This window comes from Pongo pygmaeus, chromosome 13 (assembly GCF_028885625.2).
Source record: "Pongo pygmaeus isolate AG05252 chromosome 13, NHGRI_mPonPyg2-v2.0_pri, whole genome shotgun sequence".
Classification (NCBI taxonomy): Eukaryota; Metazoa; Chordata; class Mammalia; order Primates; family Hominidae; genus Pongo; species Pongo pygmaeus.
In genome coordinates, this window is record NC_072386.2 from 98,746,457 (window position 1) to 98,768,076 (window position 21,620).

General features: G+C 40.1%; 1 long non-coding RNA gene across 1 annotated transcript in view; it reads right to left on the reverse strand.

The window, feature by feature from the left end:
* Nucleotides 1-18,306: 18,306 nt before the first annotated feature.
* Nucleotides 18,307-21,620, reverse strand: part of LOC134737923 (uncharacterized) — a 130,125-nt gene continuing 126,811 nt past the window's right edge. The window contains exon 3 of the long non-coding RNA XR_010123358.1: nt 18,307-20,050. This is a non-coding gene — a long non-coding RNA (uncharacterized LOC134737923). The remainder of the gene's footprint in view (nt 20,051-21,620) is intronic.

Genomic DNA, 21,620 nt, shown 5'->3' on the forward strand with positions numbered 1-21,620 from the left:
TGCTCTGAATTCACTGAGCAACATGAAATTTCCCAGGGGGTTGATGTCTTGAAAGCGATCAGCCAAAATTATGTTTACTTAATAGATCAATCTGTCTTAGATACTGCAGAACTCTGACACACACCTTGGCAATGACTTTCTGCTTCTACTCAGAAAATATTCTGGGTCACCTTCCTAACAAGATAAGCAAAGAACTGGCAGTAAATTACTGTGACTGTACAATGGGCAGGAATAAGCAAGATGTGGCCAATTCTCTGTAAAGGATTTGAGTGTGGGAACCACAAAATAGCGTAAACTGTGGGGAGGGGAACAAGTTGGGATGCCATCTTTAGAATTTTTTTCATTGACCTTTGAATTTATGTATTTTTTATTTTTTTGAGACAGGGTCTTGCTCCATTGCCTAGGCTGGAGTGCAGTGGCGTGATCTAGGCTCACTGCAGCCTTGACCTCCTGGGATCAAGCAATCCTCCCGCCTTGGCCTCTGAGTATCTGGGAATATAGGTACATGCCACCATGCTTGGCTATTTTTTTTATTTTTGTAGAGACAGGGTTTCATCACGTTGCCCAGGTTGGTCTCAGACTCCTGGGCTCAAGCGATCTGCCCGCTTCAGCCTCCCAAAGTGTAAATTTGTTTCTTTAGCAATCAATATCCAAAAACTGTGCTACACTTGGGGAATGCAAAGTCACAGTGCTGCCATTGAGAAGCTCATAACCTATCTCTGGGGTGCATAGGCTGAGACTCATGTTATAATAACAGGTCTGTACAATGTTTTGAAGGAAATTGCCAACAGAAGTAATGCAAGTGGGGGCTTGAAGAATGCATTAAAAAATTTCCAGGTAGAAAGGCGTAAGAAAATGCAACCCATTCCTTTTTCATTTATTCAACAAATATTTATTTAGCCTCTTTAAGGGCCTGGTCCTCTTTTAAGTGAAGTGTCTCAAGGATATACAGCTCAAAGATTGAGCTCAAGATACATGGCTCCTATTTCCACCATCCCGTGACTCCTCCAAAGGAGACCATGACTTTCTGGAAAAGGGTAAGGACTGCAAGTGAAAAATAGGGAGTGGGTCCAAAGATAAATTCCCCTCTATATTTCTCTGTGGCATACTTGCCTTAAGGGTTGGGTAGACACACAGGCCAAGAATTTATGGAATGGGTACAAAAAACATGGATGCTTACCATTTGGTAAGCATACACCATATTCTCAGCACATTTTAAACTCATTCTAACTTTGCTTCTAATGCCAAAACAGAAACTCAGAGAGGTTACATATGCCCTCAAGGCCACACAGCCAATAGGTAGGAGAGTCTAGCGTGTTTCTGACTCATATCCTATGCTCCTACCACAGCACTGAACTTCCCCCAGAGCCTGTAACTAGAGTGTAACTATTTAACCATGAAATTTTGAATCCTTCAGATCTCACATTCCACCAGTTGTTCTACTTTTATAATTATCATTACTCTTTCATACTAGTATACAAATTCATAAGTAGTGAGTAGGACTTTTGTGGCAACCATATTTCACAACTGAACGGGTTCTTTTGGGCTCTTGCAAATAGGGACGAGCTAGATGAAATTAATTATCAGATGAACTTTAAGATCTCTCCTTCACTTGAAATGCTGATTCCTTGAAAACTTCAGAATGAGGCTTCAAATCAATCTGTTGACTTTCACTGGTCACCAACACATTTGAAATTTCCCCTCCCACTCTCCCAGCTTTGTTTGTTTTTTGCTTTTGTTTGAGTGATTGTTTTACTGTGTATAATTCTCCCAAAATGCTAGTAGAGATTAGTAAAGTTATACAAGACCTCACATTATCAATCTAGGCTATTCAAAGCATATGCTAGCACTGACTGTTTGTGGATATTATTCCTCTTGGTTCCAATTTATGACAACCAAACAGAGCTTTTGCTACAAACAAAGTTGCAACTACAAAATAAAGTTTTGAAAAAGAGTGTCTGGGCAAGGCACAAGGAAAGACTGTATCTCTGAAATTGACTCTTAGTTTTTAGAAACAGAAGTGGGGCAGGGGGAGGAAGAGAAGAGGGGATTGTGCCTCCTGAAATTCAGACAATCAATCCAGAGAGGCACCTCAGCCTCACTTCTGTGGCTGAGAATTTTGACTCCAGCTTCCATCTGGTTTCCATAAGGCAAGAGAACTTGGCAAATGGCTGGCCACGTAACTTCAGCACGTGCACATCCTGACCACGAGCACCAGTAAAAAGAGCCAAAGGGAATAGACAAATTTCTCTCTGTTCCTCTGTACACTCTAGGGAAGAAAGAGTTGCTTTAAAGAGAAACGGAGTGCTCTGCAACCCTATTGGGCAACGTCTTGGTCCATTTTCTGTTGCTATAACAGAAAACCACAGACTGGGTAATTCATAAAGAAAAGAAGTTCATTTAGCTCACTGTTCTGGAAGAAACTGGGAAGTCCAAGAGCATGGCTCTGGCATCTGATAATTGTCTTCTTGCTGTGTCATAACATGGCGGAGAGCATCATATGGCGAGAGGGCAAGAGTGTACCCACTCACGTCTCTCTTCTTCTTTTTATAAAGCCACCAGCCCCATCACGGAAGCTCCACCATAATGTTTTTATATAATCCTAGTTACTTACCAAAGGCTATACCTCCAAATACCATCAACATATGAATTTGGGGATTAGGTTTTAAGCACATAAAATCTGAGAGACACATTCAAACCACAGTGGGCATGTTCACAAAGAACTGCCCATTTAACTGCATCAAAAATGCCCATCTCCCACTGAGATGATATTACCAGTTATTCTAAAAATGTCTGGTAAATGTTCTAACTCCACTGCTGCCTTTAATTCTATATGGTGTGTGCAGAGGCAGCAGGATCTAAGTGAAAAAGCCTAAACTTGGATCTAGATGGATATGGCATAAGTCAACAATTTTGTTACTTGTGACTGTGAAGCCTTGAACAAATTACTTAAACTGCTTGAATAACACAGAGTATTCTGTAATTTATGAGATTTTTGTGAGATAATATATATAAAACTTCCTGTACACAGTGGGTGCTTCATAAATAGTATTTATCATTAAGTTTGAGGTGATGCTTTCCTCCAAGATTTTATTATTCAAACACGCTCACAGTGTGTCTGGCTCTAGGATACTGTACATACATCATCTCCATTAATGTTTTGAACATACCTTTGTTGTTTTTATATTATGCCACTTACAATGCTTCAGTTCAAATAATTATGGAATATCTGTTTAAAGGGAGTCTTCAGCTCCATGGCCTTACAGATGAGAATGCTGAAGCAGGAAAAAATGCCACAGTGAGTCGGTGGCAGATCCAGGCCTATCCCAGTATCTCGAATCTCAGTTTTCTGTCTACTATTTCACCTGCCCTCATAAATGTTTCTGAAGCTACAACAATTACAGTCATCCTTCCAAAAACCTCATCATAAAATTGTAGAGCTGGGATAGGAAAGTTTCTTCCATTGCTGCCTGGTAGGCTGAATGATGGCTCCCAAAGATGCCTGAGTCTCAGAACTGGTGAACATTACACTGTATGAGAAAGGGTCTTTGCACATATGATTAAGGATTTGGAGCAGGAGAGATTATTCTGGATTATTTGAGTGGGCATGATACAATCACAAGAGTCCTTATCAGAGGAAGCAGAAGAAACCAGAGTCAGAGAGACGGCCATGTGAAAATGGAAGTGGTAACTGGATGATGGGCTTTGAAGATGCAGGAAGGAGCCACAAGCCAAGGAATGCAGGTCACATGTAGAAGCTGGAAAAGGCAAGGAAACAAACTCCTCCAAAGCCTTCAGAGGGAACCAGCTCAGTGACACCTTGACTTTAGCCAGTGACACTGATTTTGGGCTTCTGACCTCTGGGACTGTAAGGGAATAAATTTGCATTGTTTTAAGCCACTGAGTTTGTGGTAATTTGTTACAGCAGCAATACATAACTAATACAACAGTGTAGTACACTGTATCAAAAACACTGAGTGACAGCTAAAATGCCCAACCACTGAGAATTACAAGTTATAAGGGAATATAATGCAGCCTTTTAAAAAGTGTTGATTCCAGTTTATTGAAGTAGGAGAATATGTATATTTTTAAGTGAAAAGCAGTTTATAAGACAGTGTATAGAGTAGGACCTTGTCATGAGAGAAAAAAATAAGATTAAAAGTGTATATTCATTATTTAGATAAATTATCATCAGTGTTGGGATTTTCTACGTTCTATGTACTTTTCTGTATTCTCCAACCAGGATGCACTAAATGTGTTGCTTCTATAATTAGAAAAAAAGATATTCTTTAAACAAAAGCCTATTTTTCACCAATCCTTTCATTTTATAAAACAGGAAATGTATATGTAAACCAGAGGAGTTGCTGGCTCAGGGAAGGGCCGAAATTTCTCCTCAGTTCAGAATTTGGAAGCTTATTTTTAAATTATCAAAGGTATAAAAAGCACAAGACTGAATCAAAACTATGAACGCTCAGAGAAATGACACACACTTCCCTCTCCACTTGTAATTTCCCTTCAATGGACTACCCTTTCATATTAGGAGAGTTAGTAAGTGCTTTCTTCCATAGACAAATCATGAAAAGCATTAGAGAGCATAACAGCACATGGCATTTTGGAGCTTCTCACAGAATCTCCCAATGCGAATGTCAAAGGATTCCAGGCTGAGAAAAACTGAAACGCAGACCCTGATGTTGCTGACAGCTTATAAAGCCATGAGACTTAAGTGCTTACCATTTTTTTGCAACTAATTTCTCTTCTGCTCTTATGAATCTTTTGACTCTTTTTTCTCATCTGTGTCTCCTTATAGCATGGAGAATCCCTTAACCAACCATCCATGATATCTCTTACTGTAAATCCTTTTTCTTCTCTAATTCAGGAGTAGCATGGGCTATTTCTGAGCTGCTACAATATTCTAAACACTGCACTGGGTCCTGGGTTTACAAAGATGAATAAAACAGAGTCCTTGCCTTCAATTAACTTCCAATCTAGTGGCACAAACAAGCATAGTCAAAAGAAGTGGATCTTATGTAAGAACGACATTAGAAATTATCATAGAGATTCAAACAGCATGAAAAAGAGATTGGGTCTGAGTATAATTCCAATAGAAAATGGGTGATTTCATGAAAGAGGTACATGCTAGTTATCTGCCTCTTTATGATACATTCCTCATCCTTCCCCTGCTCTGCCCTATATCACAGGAAGGTTGACTCCCGAAAACTGCATTTCCTAGGCTCCTTGATACCTGGCTCTAGGCTAGGTTTTGCCAATGGGAGACTCACGCAGGAGATTAGAGGTAAGCAGGAAGCAAACATATTTCTATCTTTCTCTATGCTTCAGGTGGCTTCTCTGGCTATGGCTGAATCTCCACCATGCCTCCATGACCACCGGAGAGCCCCATCTCCTTCAGTAACACCACCTCCATTTGTTAGGAATCTCCCTGCTAATGCCATGTCTATCTAACACTGCCAGACCTAGGGAGTCCCTGAGCACTTCCCTTTTGTTATCCCTCCAGCCCCAGTGATGGTAGCAGCTTCCTGTTGATGCTAGCCCCTCACGTGCCTGACCATCTCCTGTTGGACTTTTCATCTTTCCCAACAGCTTTTTGATTAGTTCCCTAGAGTAAATGTCCTGGATTTAACTACCAGGCACAGGCTCTGTCTTCCAGAGTCGACCCTCAGAAGGTTTGTAGAACCAGAAGATTCTCCATTGGCAATGCAAGGAAGAACATTCTTGGCAGAGATTCTAAGCAAACCGATGACCACAGTCCAGACTGGAGAAAAGCAACTAGTGCAGGGCAGCTACGTCTTGAGGGTCACCAGGAAATATATTAGAGAATCTGACTGGCAGTCTAGGGAGAATGAGACCACAGAGGCTCTTCAGTTATCAGATAGAGTAATATGGGTTTGATTCCACATGCCTGGAGAGTTATTGAAGGTTTTGAGCATAGTGAGATGACCAGATTTGTTCTTTTGGACATTCGATCTGGAAATGGCAGATTAAACTGCATAACGTTAAGAGCCTAACACAAGGCAACAGTCATGTAAATAGCAAGGAAGGGTGGATTTAAGCAGAGTCAGTGTGACTCGGCAAGAGAAAAGGGAGGTGTTACAAGTGCATGGGAGGTGTTGAGTTAGAGTGGCTGTCCCTGTGACCAGGAGGAAATCATGAGGTGAGTTTCGTCTGGGCTGAGATGGAAGGAAAAGTACTCATTTGAAAATGTGGATTTAAAACTCATAGTAGGAATAATCCTGAGGGAGGCTATTTTAAAAGACATTCTCACCCCAATGACAAATCAGTTTGTTTGATTTGATGGAAGGCAAAATTTAGAACCTTTATGGCATGAAGCAACACCTCAATTGAATTAATACATTGTAATTATTAATATTGCTATTTTATTAGTGACAAATTTATAAGACTACAGCATTTTCATGACACAATTGCATTAACTTGTTTTTATTAGTATTTCAGGTAGAATAAAGAAATGTTTTCATGACCTATATTTTAAATACTAGGATGAAATCATCAGCTCACCGTGGGGATAAAAAGAAGGAAGGAAGCTTGGCCTGATCTTATTTCTAAGATAAATCAGTTTTTGTCCTTCTTTTGTATTCCAGACCAGCATTAGAGGTGCAGAAATAATATCTGTGTACACAAGTATATTATAATCTTCTGAATTTTTAATCTTTCTAGAACCCCAAATATATCCACTTTGGAAATAACCCCCAAATGTCACTATATGACTAAGCACTCTAATTAGAAACTAAGTGCTAATAATTTACCCTATTAAAAAGTTAGCATTTGTAAAAGGAATGATTTATTTACATGTAATGCCACTGAAGCATGATCTGAAAGACATAAAAGACTGAAGTTTTACTTTTCTTAAGAGATTATAAAAATCAGTGGACTTTATAAACATGAGCTCCCATCTAGTAATTTGAGATTGCTTATGTGATTCTGGGGTCCCGAATAATTCCTAGGTGAATCCATTAGTTCCAAAGTTTGCAGGTGCTTTATGATAATTACTGCTTAAACAGTGTGTGTTTTAGAGCTGGAGAGTATGTTTGAGATCTTTTCATCCATTTTACAGAGCAGTAAACTGAGACAGCAGGGAGGCTAAGTGAATTGCCCAAAGAAGCACAGTGAGTTGGTTGCAGAACCCAGCGTGATTTGCTAACGAGTATTATCATCACATGGCCTTTACCTTCCAGGATTGTGGCAACCTTTGGCGCCACCCTGCATGAACCCAGAGCTTATTATTTGAGCCATGGCAGGGAGTCTCCCAGATCCATCAGATTTCTTGCCTCTGATGACAGGTAGATGTCAGAGTGGAGCAAAGTCACAGAAGCTTTGGCTTTGGGGAAGACAGAACCCTATTAGCTTTGTCAGACACTCACTCCTCTGGTTTTACAACTGCAGCTTTCTACATATGGCCCACCAGGCCCCAGTGGATTTCCCTACTAATGCCATGTCTATCTAATAGTGGCAGACCTAGGATGGCCCTGATCATTTCCCTGATGCAAACATTTAAGCACACACGCCACAGAGCAACACACTGTACCTTCTGTGGCTTGTGCCAAAGTGAGCCCCTTGCTCATAAATGTAGCAGTATGGGTGTGAATTACCAGATGCACCCTGCTATAGGCCTACATGGCCTTCTCTAATAGAAGTTCTTTCTTGCAGGTTGTGCATCCCCTAAAATCCTACATCTATCACTGAACACAGTAACCACGCTGTTTTCTTTCCCAAAAGACTCTTTCAGGAAGGTCTTTGTATGTTACCTCTGTGGCATGTTAGGGTCTAAAGAGAGATGAGTGGCTCTTTCCTGTGCTTCTTCTTACAGGCAACTTGAATCTTTCTTTGTCTCAAGGACCAGAGAACTCTGGCTGTAACATAAATCACACGTAATCTGCTGGTCACTCCCTTCTGCTGAAGGAGGCAGGACAGAATGGAAGCATTATTGGACAGACGCAGATGCTCAGGTCCTCTTAGGGGGATTATGGGTTTACTTGTGCCCTTCACCTCCCTGCCACCAAATTCACATGCTGTAGTCCTAACCCCCAGGATCTCAGAATGTGACTGTATTTACATATAAGGTATTTACAAAGGTAGTTAAGGTTAAGTAAGGTCATATGGATGGGCCCTAATCCAATATGTCTGGCCTCCTTGTAAGAAGAGGGGAAGAAACCAGGAATGTACATGCACAGAGAGAAGGCCACATGGGGACATAACAAGAAAATGGCCATCTGCAAGCAAATGAGAGAGAGAGGACTCAGGAGACACCAAGCCTGCCAACATCTAGGTATGGGCTTCCAGACTCCAGAACTGAAAACAAATGTTGTTTAAGCCACCCATTCTATGATATTTTGTTATGGCAGCCCTAGGAAACTAACACCGAAGGCAATTCAAAAAGTAGCATGGAGCCAAACCTTGATTCTAGAACCTAGCACCAAAGGGTGGGGATAAGCTTCACGTCTTTTGTTGCTTCCCATGACCACATCTGACCAGTTTCCCTATGAAAGAAGCACAAGCCAAGGTACTCAATCACTCAAGTAATGGAAGGGAAGAATGGTGGCCGCATAGCAATGCAGATTTCTTTTTGGCAGCCATAGAGCAGGGTCATATTTCAGGGAGCAACCCATATCCAGAGATTCTGTCACCCAAGAAAATATCTGTCGTATCAAATCTCCTTAGTCTATTTCTTACGATCCTGGCATAGGTAGTAAGATCTCATTAATTCAAACCTCCTACATATTTGGATTTTGTGATAGAAGTTGTACTAAAGTTTGTGTTTATACAGGGTATAAATGAAGTTATAAAGAAAATCAATCAATCAACTTCAAAGAAGCTGTCATATTGACTTTGATCAGCTTCAAGTATGTTAGAAACATACACTTGAATGTAAATAATGGCTGTATCAACTTCGAAGCAATTATCTTTCTCCATAGAGCAGTGCCTTCCCTCCATTTCTCACCCTAGAATAGTGGTTCTGAGACTTTGCTCACTTTGAAAGTTGATTTAAAGAAATTAGAAGGATGAGTGACAATCCAACAGATCCCATGGGAACGAGAGGACAGGGCCAGTATGATTTATTCTCCTTAAACATCTCCCAATATACCAAAAATATCTAACACACAATAGGCACTCTGTAAGTGTCCATTCCATTCTCCTTTGCCAATTAATCTAAATAATGAGTTTTCACTACAGTAATTGATTTAAGTCCTGAAGGATAAAAAAAATTCATAACGTATTCAGTTGAAACAATTAGAGACCATCAACTCCAGCTCCTTTATTCTAGCATATAGAAACAGAGGCCAACAAAGGTTAAGAGACTTCTTCAAGTTCATTCACTCATCCTAGTACCTTTTATGTGGCAAGCTCTGAGCTTTGTTGTTGACAAAGTCAGACCAGGACCCGGGGCCTCTGACCCAGAATTCCTTCCAATCTTATTCCAGTGCTGCCTTCGAGTTAATTTAGTTTCAGAAATCATTGTGTGAGCACAGGTAAATCTTGCTGTCTTTTTTTGCATGTATTTATTTAAGTTTGATTCTCCTTCCTTGAGTGTAGTTTACACTTAGAGAAAAAAAGAAAAAAACAATCTACAAATGCTACTTAAGGCATTTGAGAATGCCTAAGAAGTTTCATTGACCCCCTATTTTGAGCATAACTTGGACACAAGTAACACTTGTTAAATTAAATTAGATGTACAAAGCATTCTAATGGGAACATCAGGGAGATGTGAGCCAAGTCATCTGGAGGGGAGTTGTGCAGCTGAAGGTGGGGAGGTTGGGAACAGATCAAACTTATTTTGAAAAAGGACTAAAAGTTCAGAGAAAGAGGGGAGGGTTATTCTAGGCAAAGCAAACAGAATAAACATACGTGCACGAGAACATATGTTCAATGTGGAATCTGAAAATGCTTTAAAAAGCAGAAGGTAGGTCAGGCACGGTGGCTCACGCCTGTAATCCCAGCACTTTGGGAGGCCGAGGCAGGTGGATCACCTGAGGTCAGCAGTTCAACACCAGCCTGGGCAACAGGTGAAACCCCATCTCTACTAAAAATACAAAAATTAGCTGGGCATGGTGGCGGTTGCCTGTAATCCCAGCTACTCGGGAGACTGAGGCAGGAGAATTGCTTGAGCCCTGGAAGCGGAGGTTACAGCGAGCTGAGAGCTGAGATTGCTCCTTTGCACACCAGCCGAGGCGACAGAGCAAGACTCCATCTCAAAAACAAACAAACGAAAGCAGAAGGTAGAATACAAAACATATGCCATTAATACTTTGTAATCCTCCTGTCTGAGAATTCACATAGTTACTTTTAGTCTGAGTTTAGTATGTTTCATTTTGCTCATAAACTGTCTTTTTCAAGTTTCCAAGAGTGCCTTGAATGCAAATACAACAACTTTGTGGAAGAAATCAATATTTGCCCTTCTATGTGCTTTCTAATTTAAGCTTAGTAATTCAGCTAATATTTCAGCAGTGTCTCTAAACTGGTCATAAGGAAGGCTGAGAGGCTTCCAAGCTTGTAAACGAACCAAACGTACAGAGTATTATACCTGCTGTGCTCACAGAATGTTCTTATTTTACTGACGCCAAAAAGAAAAAAAGTGTGGGCGGGGGGAAGGTAGAAAGTTGTCAGTGATAAATTTCTTCAGAAGAGAACTTATGATCCAAGCAGCAGCCACAAACACACACACACACAACCTGCTCATCTACTTAATGCTTTGGAATGTAACAGAGACCAAAAATAGTCTGTTTCATGTGGAATCCTGGAAACATTTTTAAAAGAAGAAAAATAACAATTCAGGAGGAGGTGCTTCAATTTTTCCACAGTTATTACTGAAAAGAAAATCTTGCCTCTGGCTATTATACAATATCTGGTACCACACACGCTCTCCTACCATAATCCTTAAAAGTAGCCACAAACAATTAGAAAATTAAATTTAAAGTACTATTTGCAATAGCATAGAAATACAATATTATTAGAAATAAATTAATGAAAGATATACAAACACTCTACATTAAAAACTATAAACTTTCCTGAGAAAAATCTCCTGAGAAAAAGTTTGGGCTCAGGTGATCCTTCTATCTTGACCTCCAAAAGCATCTGGATTACAGGCGGAAGCCACTACACCCAGCTAGAAAAAATTTTAAACATCTAAATAAACGTATAAAAGTACTATGTTTATGCATCAGAAAGCTCAGTGTTGTAAGACTCAATATTGTCAACATTTGAAAGTCTAAATAAATGTTTAGGGATACTATGTTTATGAATTAGAAAATTTAATTCATTTACAAATTGATCCATTGATATAATGCAACCAAATTTCTAGCAGGCAAGATGATTCCAAAATTTATCTGGGAATGCAAAAAACCAAGAATAGCAAAAGCAGTACTGAAAAAGAACAAATATTGGATGGCTCACCCTACCTAATATAAAGATTTACCATAAACTTCAAGAGGCAATACATAATTCTATTGGCCAAAGATATAGACAGAGTTTAACTAAGTAGTCCAGATATGAACCCACACATATATGGTCAATTTATTTTTGACAAATACATTTGCATAAATCAATAAAAGTCTTTTCCATATAGACTTTTAAAACAGCTGAATATCCATGTGCAAAAACAGAAAGAATCTTAGCTCCTACCTGTTGTCATATGCAAAATTTAATTCAAAATAAACCACAGACTAAAACATAAAAGATAAAACAACACAAGTTCTAGAAGAAAACAAAGGATAAAATATTCAAAAACCTTGGATAGGCAAAGATTTCCTAAACAAAACACAATAAGGATGGATCATGAAGGCAAACAATAAATTTATCTTCATAAAAATTAAAACTTTCTGCTCTTAAAAATATTATTAAGAAAATGAAAAGGTCAGCCACAGGCAGGGAGAAGATATTCACAATACGGATATGTGACAAAGGACTAGAATCTAGATTATAAAAATAAGTCTTCCAACTCAATAAGAGAAAAATTTAAACAAATAACATAAATAAATGGATTAAAGATTTGAATAGGCACTTGATAAAAGAAGATATATTAATGGCCATAGAGCATAAAAAGAGAGCAAACATCTGTAATCATCAGGGAAATACAAATTAAAACCACAATTAAATCCCATTACACATCACTTAAATGACTAAAATTTAAAGAGTGATAATAACAAGTGTTGACAAAGCCATGGGGCAATTCATACATTGATGCTTGGGTTGCAAAATGGTGCAACCACTTTAGAAAAAAGATTGGTAGTTTCTTTTAAAGTTAATCATGCACTTAATTCAGCAGTTTCAATACTAGGTATTGAAGAGAAACAAAAACATATTCATTTACATGAAAAAAAAATATTCATTTACATGAATATTTAAAGCAACTTTATTCACAACCACCCCAAACTGGAAATAACCCAAATGTTCATCATGGGAAATAGCCCAAATGTTATCTACTGGTGAGCAGATAACTGAACGATGGTATATTCAAACAATGGAATACTAATCAGTAATAAAAAGGAACAGACCACTGATGGGTACAATATGGACAAATCTTAAACACTATACTGAGTGAAAGAAGAAATTAAAGAGCACACCCAGTATGATTTAATTTACATAAAGTCCTTGATCATGTAAAACTAATTTATAATAATGGAAATCAGATAAGTGTTTCCCTGAGGCAAGGAATATGTGGGGGATCAACTACAAAGGGCCATCCAGGAAGTTTTTGGAGCAATGAAAATGTTATGTGTCATGACTGAAGTGGTGGTCACACTTGTGTATACATCTATCAAAACTCATCAAAGTGTACACTTAAAATGTAAGCATTGTATTGTATATCAATTACATTGGAAAAAATTTGGTTCAAAACATAAAGATTATAAAAATAAAGAGAGGCCAGGCGTGGTGGCTCATGCCTGTAATCCCAGCACTTTGGGAGGCAGAGGCGGGTGGATCACAAGGTCAGGAGATTGAGACCATCCTGGCTAACACGGTGAAACCTTGTCTCTATTAAAAATACAAATAATTAGCCAGGCATGGTGGTGGGCGCCTATAATCCCAGCTACTTGGGAGGCTGAGGCAAGAGAATCACTCGAACCTGGGAAGCGGAGGTTGCAGTAAGCCGAGATCATGCCATTGCACTCCAGCCTGGACAACAGAGCGAGACTCCCTCTCAAAAAAGTAAAAATAAAATAAAATAAAGAGGGACAAACGTACTATTTTATAGTTTACAAAGGGGTTTGTTTGCTTGATATTGATCCTTACTACCACCTTGTGAAGTAGGAATGCATACAAGTTCTTGTTGTGGAAAAGTCACAAAATTATGTTTTGTTCCTGAGCTGCAGTGTCTTACTCGGCTCTGGAATTCATCCACACACCTTGGGGGAATAACAAAAAAACAAAACCCACTCCCTATGCACGCAAATTATAAAGATGCTTTGAATGGTTCATTGCCTAGATATGGAGGAGGGTTGTCTATGGTAATAATGGTTGTACTGATTATTTTTTCTTCTGCATTATTGTCCAGGCATTGCACCAAGATCTACTCAAGTAATTCTCAAAACAATCCTGGGAGGTAGGCATTATGATCTCCATATACAAATGAGGACATTGGGCCTCAGCAAATTTAAGGGACTCACCAAAGTTCACACAGGTAGCAACTGGCAGAGCTGAGGATCTAGGTCTGATAGACTTAAAGCCCCAGCTCTTTCCATGCCACCATGTTGGCTCCATATTTCAGATAAATGGGGCTACTTTTATTTGCAGTGACTAAAGTTATTCCCCAGTGACTAAAGTTATTCAGGGGTGCTGGCTAGGAGTGGTACTTTGGAGAAGATTGAGATAGAGTCCATAGAACTTCAGGTCTAGGACAATGTGGTCTCCACCCCAAAAATCATGTGGGTGCCAATGCCTCTCTTACCTGATGGATGGACATTGAGTTCCAAAAGAAAGAGGGATGTCAGTCTGTGAAGGAACAAGGAGCCGCATTTGGGTATCTGCGACAATGGGTGCTGTTGGGAAGAAGGGGGGGAAACTTCTGCATGGCCATGCAGGCAGCAGCCCCCCGTGTGAGATGATGTTTCTGGTAGGGGATCTAGAGCCACACAATTCTTGATGCAAAGTATTGGAGGATGCAGATTTCATGTGAGGAAATCATTCATGAAGACCCACTTCTCATTTAAAGAAGAAAATTAAAAGGGACATCAGAGCGTAATGGATTATTAGGATTGATTTGGGGTTGAGTGCCAACTCTAATATTTGGTGAAAACAGGTATGAAGTAGAGAATGCTGACGTAAAACCTGGCTGTGTACTTACTAGCTGTGCAATCTTGGGCAACTTACTGCACCTCTCCAAGCTTCTCTCTTCTCAGTTGGCAGATGCAAATAATGATGCCTACTTGACAGCACAGTTGGAAGATGGATGTTTGCAAAGTACCTTCCTCGGTGTCTAGTACTAGGCAAATGTTTGACCCTCTCCTCTTGTGGGTAACCCATCAGGAACCTTAGGCTTCAACCTTGATTTGAATCTCTAAATTTTAGCTCTGCTGGCACTTACTTGTCTGAAACTGCAGCCGCCCCCAGGGAGTGGAGCCTGTTGGAAGCCAGTCCTCTTTCTGTTCCTTCCTGCTTATCCTGTCTCCCTAGGTCCTGGCATTCCACCTACTCCCAGGATTAATACTGTCTACCCTTTGCTTCTGGATCTCTGAGGTCTTCCTAGACTCTGTCACAGCTCTCCATCATCAACCTGCCCAGAGGGTCTGCCCTAACATTCCCTGCATGGGTTCTGATGACAAGGGTGGAAACAAGTTTCTGATCTGATAAAAACTCAGTCACAAAGGTTCCAGGCATTTCTGCTGAATCTCTGTATAAGTGGGCTTAACAAAGGACAAACCTGATCATGTCATGTTCTTGATTAAAATCTGTCTCATATTTCCTCAAGATAAAGTTCAAAATCCTTAGCATGGCCTGCTACGTCCCACAGGACACAACACATGGCACTCTCTCTAACTTCCTTTCTCACTACCTGCCCCTCCACCTGCCATGACCAGCACCACAGGCATCCTCTACCTTCCAGCCAGATTGAATTACCTGCCCTTCCCAAACACACTCCACTCTTACTTGCCCCAGGGACTTTGTACATCCTATTTCTCTTGCCTGGGATCCTTGCCTCCCATGTCCTTCAACACCCTCTTCCCGGCTCATCTCTGTCTTTTGTAAATCAGTTTGGCCATCATCCGAGAAGCTATCTTTAACTTCCAGGACTTATTTGGGGCCCTTCGTGGGTGTACTCCTGGCTTGCTAAACTTCTGTTTTAAGACCAATCACCTTTAGTCGGTTTCATTGTGTCTTTCCCACTAGACTGTAAACACTCTGAGGGTGGACCTGCATTTAGATTCCTGTGCTCCGGCACCTACCAGAGTGCCTGGCACAGAAGGGTACTCAGGGAGTGCTTATACATGAAAAGAACTAAAGCAAGTCAGGAAACACACTTGATAAATGACAACCACATAGCTGTGAAGCAGGTGATGGGCCTTGGAAAAGACAACCCTAGAGGAAAGAAGACAAGAGTAAGAATTTCTGTAGTAAACTTTCCAAGAGATTTTCCAAAAGATCTGAGCACATGGAGCCGACTGCAATCCAAGACCACTAGACCACCCTGGTAAAGCACTGCCTTCTCAGAATTGCATGGGAACCCCCGTCTGCCCACATTATGCTCTGAGGCCACACAGTGTGAAAATGGAGTGTCACATTTTTTGGTCTGAGCTGTGTGCTGGCCTGCTCCAAAGCTGAAGGGAACAGCATTCTCTAGGCACAAAGAATGCACTCAGACCCACTGACTAGGAATGTATTTTTAAACCAAAAAGTTTGGGAAGAGTTAAGCAGCCTGCAAGCTTTTAGAGATCTGTAGCAAATGGGATTCAGCACAGAGACCTCCCAGCATGCAGGATTTGTACCAGACAGGAATCAAAGTTGTCCCAGATCTGGTAAAGATTTCTGAGGGCTTAAGTAATTGTCAGAGATCTATTTGCAGCAGGTCCCCAAGGTGGGTGCTAAGATGCAATGTCTGTTCTCATGCAAGACCTGCAAGTGCAGGCTTCTTCGCCCCAGCTGATGGGCAAATTTTGACAAATAATAGGCTTAGTTGAGAGTACCACTGAATCATTGTGATATTGTTGAATAGAAAGACTTCAGACTAATGTCTGGCTGTGACATGGACCTGTTATTAATGACTGTCTCCTGCAAGCTCTATTTTTTCATCTCTGAAATGTAGACCCACTGAAACTGTATTCCCAGGGGACCATATATCAGGACAATGAATCTAACAGCTGATTGATCTAGCACAGCAGTTGAGAGGGTGGTTTGGAGAGTCTGGATGCCTGGAATGAATCCTGGCTTCACTACTCGTTGTGTGTCATCTTTTCTTAAACTCCAAGTCTCAGTCTCTATACCTATAAAATGGAAATAATGAAAAGACATAGAAGAGTACTCATTCAGTAAAGTGAAGATTCAACATAAAACCCTTGCAAGTTCTTGTCACACAATCAAATTAATAAATGTTAACCATCATTAGTGAAATGAGACTATCCTTGACAGTCCAGGATGCATGGTAAACTTTGTCCTTAAGGACGGAATCTTTGTTTCAGTGGTTCTCCTTACAATATTCCAAAACAACTTTGCAGCTTCAACTCGAAGATAGTCACTGATTTGGCTTTGTCCTACATTTCAGTCAACACATATTTACTGAGATGATGTGTCCAGCCAATGCTGGGCTCTGAGGTTCTGAGGCTGCAAAGATGAAGAAGAAATGGTCCCAGCCCCTTCTGAACTCACAGATGGCTGGGAGAGTTCAATCCAAAAAGACATCATCACCGAATTAGCTCTATTTTATTATAGTGTGATAAGTCAAGTGAGAGAGGGAGACCAAGGGGACTGTGGACACACAGAGAAGAGGCCTGAGGTATGTGAAAGGCTTTCTAAAGGACAAGAGGTGCAAGGGGGTCTTCCAAATAATGGGAGGCAGAATTTGGCAGCTGGAGAAGGCAGGGTAAGCAAGTTCAACACAGGAAACAGCCAGGACAAAGGCCCAAAGATGCCATGCCATCTGGGAACAATTGGAATGACCTGGGGATGTGAGAGTAATTCACTTAAGCTAGAGGCCAGAGTGTGAAGGCAGTGATGAATTTGGGCCTTGGTAGGTAGAAGCCTGTTAGGGAGAACTCATGAGCTGAATGCAGATTTCTCAACCTTGGAGCTATTGACATGCTGGACAGGGTGATTGCTATGAGAGGCTGTACTGTGCATTGCAGAATGTTTAGCCCCGGCCTCTATTCACTGAATGCCAGTAGCAAGCCCCTCTAACACAACCCTGTCATGACACCCCAAAATGTCTCCAGATATTATAAAATGACCAGCAGAGGTAGGGGCAAATTCACACCTTCCCCTCCCTCTGTTGAGAATCATTGGACTAAACTTAGGACTTTGAGCTTTAGGCAAGGCTCTTAAGGTGAAGTGACATGGTCAGATATGCAGTTAATTCAGATTATTTTGGATTAGAAACACAGTACAAAGACAGTCAATCTGGTTCAGGAGCTGTTACAACAATCTAGGAAAGAAATTGTAAATGACAATGGAAATATTAACCAAGGGATGTTTTCTCTCTGTCTCTCCCATCTACGTAATATAATGGATTATTAGTATATATACAAATATATAATAGTGTATATAATATATATAGTAGTATATTAATGCACATACACTAACTGGTGCTACAAAAAGTGGAGGGTGACTATAAGAGAAGACAGTGATAAGTCTTTATCTCTTCTTCCAGGATAAATAGAAATTTTTTTTGAATTGTTTATAATTCTCCAGAATAATTATAAATACCATCACTGCACTTTAAAATTACTAACACCATTTTACAAACATTAGCTCATGGAATTCTCACCAGAGCCCCATAAATTAGGTTTTATAATCCCCATATCAAGGATGAAGAAAGTGAGGTTTAGAGAGTTAACAATTTACACAAACTGATGCAGCCAGTAAACTGTGGAGCGTGGACTCACTTCTTGAGTCCAAATTTCATTCTCTTTCCACTGTATCCTGAAAGATGTTTCATAAACACAAGGCTTATGGTACTCTGATTCATTGCAATCAGTTCGATCTGGGGCATGTTAAAAGAACTCCATTTAGTTTTTCAAACAATACATTTCCAAGCAAATGATCTCATAAAAATACAAAAGGAAGAGAATTCCCAAAAGTGGACAGTTTTATATGACTTGTATGCTTGCTTTCTTCTTTCTCTCTTTGTTTCGGTGTTAATGAAGGACATGCTCTTTCTTTCCTTACTCAGTCCAGGCTCTTGTAACTATGCTCACCAGCCCTAGCTGAAGCACAAACCCCATGCTCTCATTTGTCCCTAGAAACTCTTTAGGCTTCTGTGAACTTGACACCTGAAGTGAATGTGCAGTTTGCCACACCAGGTAGGCCACTGAGGAAGTGGCAGAGAGGATTAAATCCTTTACTTAATTTGTTTGAATGTCCCTTGTTGCCAACAAATCCTTCTTGTTTATGTTGGGAAGAAGAAAAATAAGTGGGTTAGTAACATTTATTTAGTTTCATTTTAAATTAATAAATAATCATTGTATCTAGGTACAAGCTACAATGTGATGTTTTGATATATATTTCCTATGTGGAATGACTAAATCAGGCTAATTAAATGTATCACCTCACATACTTATCATTTTGGGAGGGTGAAAACATTTAAAATATTTTTGCGATTTGGAAATACACAAGGATTATTAGAGTCACTATTCTGTGCAATAGACTAAAGTTTATTCCTACTGCCTAACTGAAATGTACTTTTTGATCAGCATCTCCCTTTCCCCATCCACCCCCCTTCCTAGCCTCTGGTAACCATCATTCTACTCTCCACTTTTATGAATTCAACAGCTTTAGATCCCACATATATGTGAGATCATGTGGTATTTGTCTTTCTCTGCCTGGCTTATTTCAGTTTGCATAATGCCCTCCAGCTTCATCCATGTTGTCAAAAATGACAGGATTTCTCACCTTTTTAAGGCTGAGTAGTATTCCATTGTGAATATATACCCTATTTTATTTACCAGTTCATCTGATGATGGACATCTGGGTTGTTTCTATAGTTTAGCTATTATGAATAATGCTGCAATTAACATGTGAGTGCGGGTATCTCTTCAGCAAACTGATTTTAATTCCTTTGGATATACAACCAGAAGTGAGATTACTGGATTGTGTGGTAATTCCATTTTTAATCTTCTGAGGAAACTTCATACTGTTGTCCATGATGCCTATATATTTTTTGCTGGTGCAAAGTTTACAGCTGACAAATCTGTCTAAATGTTGTTAACAGGTCAAGTGCACCTGGGGGCTAAATGTGATTCAGCCAGACTTGTGAATGAATGTGTGTGTTTTCCCTAGTTGCATCCACACATCATTTGTTACACTGTTTGAAAGACTTGACTGGTGGCTGTACCCAGCCCTGTTCCCACCCTGAGTTTTAAAGCTTGCTCCATTTACAGAGTTTTCCAGCAATTCTAGGAAAAAAAAATTTTGGAAGGAGCATCAGTGTTGTTCTGCACATTGGGCAGGAAAGAGAGATGTTACTGAAAGTATTCAAACTACATAGTTGTTCTATTTTTTTAACATAAATTTGCTTGAGAATTTGATTAAAAATCAGAGGCTAATTTGGCCACAGGAGGTTGAAAGAAACAAATATTTATTCAGAGCTTATTAAGGGCTAGGATTTGTGTTAGACACTCTGCTGCTTATCTCTTTAATTCCAACCACAATTCTGTGAGAAATCATCCCTTTATCCTCATTTTCTAAAAAGACACTTGGAGGCTCAAGAAGTACAAACAACTTGCCCAAGACCACTCAGCAAGTAAGGAGCAGAAATGACAATATTTACTCACTCTTTAAACCATCAGTTGAGAGTCTGCCATTGCCATGCACTGTTCTGGGCACTGAAGATACATCGGCGACCAAACAAACACAACCCTCTGTGTACAGAGAGCACCTGGATGGAGAGACAGACAATAAACATAACAAACATGTAAAATGCATGGTATGTTAATTAAATATAAGGTAACAGGTGCTGCAGTAGTTATTGATGCTGTTTACCAAATATTTCCAGGGCTTGGGTTTCCATGTGCCTGGCTCTGGCAAATGAATGGTGAGCGGTTTCACTTCTGGGCTGGAGTGTGTAATTGCTAGTTTAAAACCCTCCGGCACACTTTCTGCCCCTGCCATGCTGATGGACAAGAGTCCAGGTGGTGCTCACTCCATCAGCCTGACTTACAGGTAAGCACCCCAGAGTCAGCCTCTGTGGTAGGGGACCACTGGATTAGAGTGAATCTGGAAGGAGGAACGAGGCTATATGAAAGAAAAAGAGAGAGGTCCACTGGGGGTAGTAATGAACACTGAATTCTGAGCATTACAATAAGGGTTACTGTGAGGTCCTGCCCTGGGGTTCAAGACCAGCTGAGCAAATAGCCCAGAGCCAGCAGCCAGGGGAATAGGGTCCAATGGGCTACCTTCCATTATAGGAGGGAGCATGGTACAGTGAAGGAGATGGGGAAGATGTCGTGTAGACACGGGATCAAATCTTCATTGTCCCATTAACCAGCTGAAGAAAAATCTTAACCTTGAAATAGTTCAATTCTGAACTTCATTTTATTTGCAAAATGTAAGTAACACAAACTTTTGTTTTATGGAATTGTTATATTAAGACTTAAATCAGGTGGAGTCTATGAAATGAAAGCGTGCCAGCTGTCCTCTGTCACCCCCACCCCAGTGCTCTTCCTTAGCACCTGGTCCTTGGAATTATGAATTCTGTGTTGTCTGCATCTGGCTTCAAGCATGACTTTTCCTAGCTAAATTAGATTGCCTTTTCTTTTAAAAGGTTGGTTCTTGTTTTGTTTTCCACTCTAGTTTCTTTGTTTTGTTTTGTTTGGGTGTTTTTTGCTTTCCATTTGTCTTCAAAAAATGGTTTATGTATCCACTGTTTAACATTCCAAAGACAGGACACTCTTCTCAAGATAGTTTTGCATTGTGTAACAAACGCATTGCTTCTCACTTCCCATGAGAGCTATTCTATCTTCTTCTCCTCTCCTTTGCTCTCTTTCTTTTCAACGAAGAGTGAAGAAGAAAGTTTCCTAATGGCCCCTGTCTCCTGAATCACCCTCCCTTCTCTTGGGACCCTGCCTGTTGATGGAAATGTATAATTGGATTAAGCACGTTTATGTCTTCTCGTTCTATTTCCTGTGTAATTTATGTCCTTCATCACACATCTGTTAAAAGAAAAAGAAAGGAGAAGAAGGAAGTGTCTTCCTTGTTCATAGAGAAAAATCAATTATCCTCCCCTCTAAAATGAAATCATATGTATTTATTTGGTGGGAAATCTTCAAAGAAACTAAGAGGATCTCTCTACAATATTCAGGCCATCCGTACAACTTCCCCCCAACCCCTGTGTCTGCTTTGATGTTTTATTAATCAAAAGTGTGTTAGTTACACACTGGGCACTATATCAAATATGAGCAAGACATGATCTGATCCTTTCCCTCAAGGAGCACAGAGTCTAGAAGAGG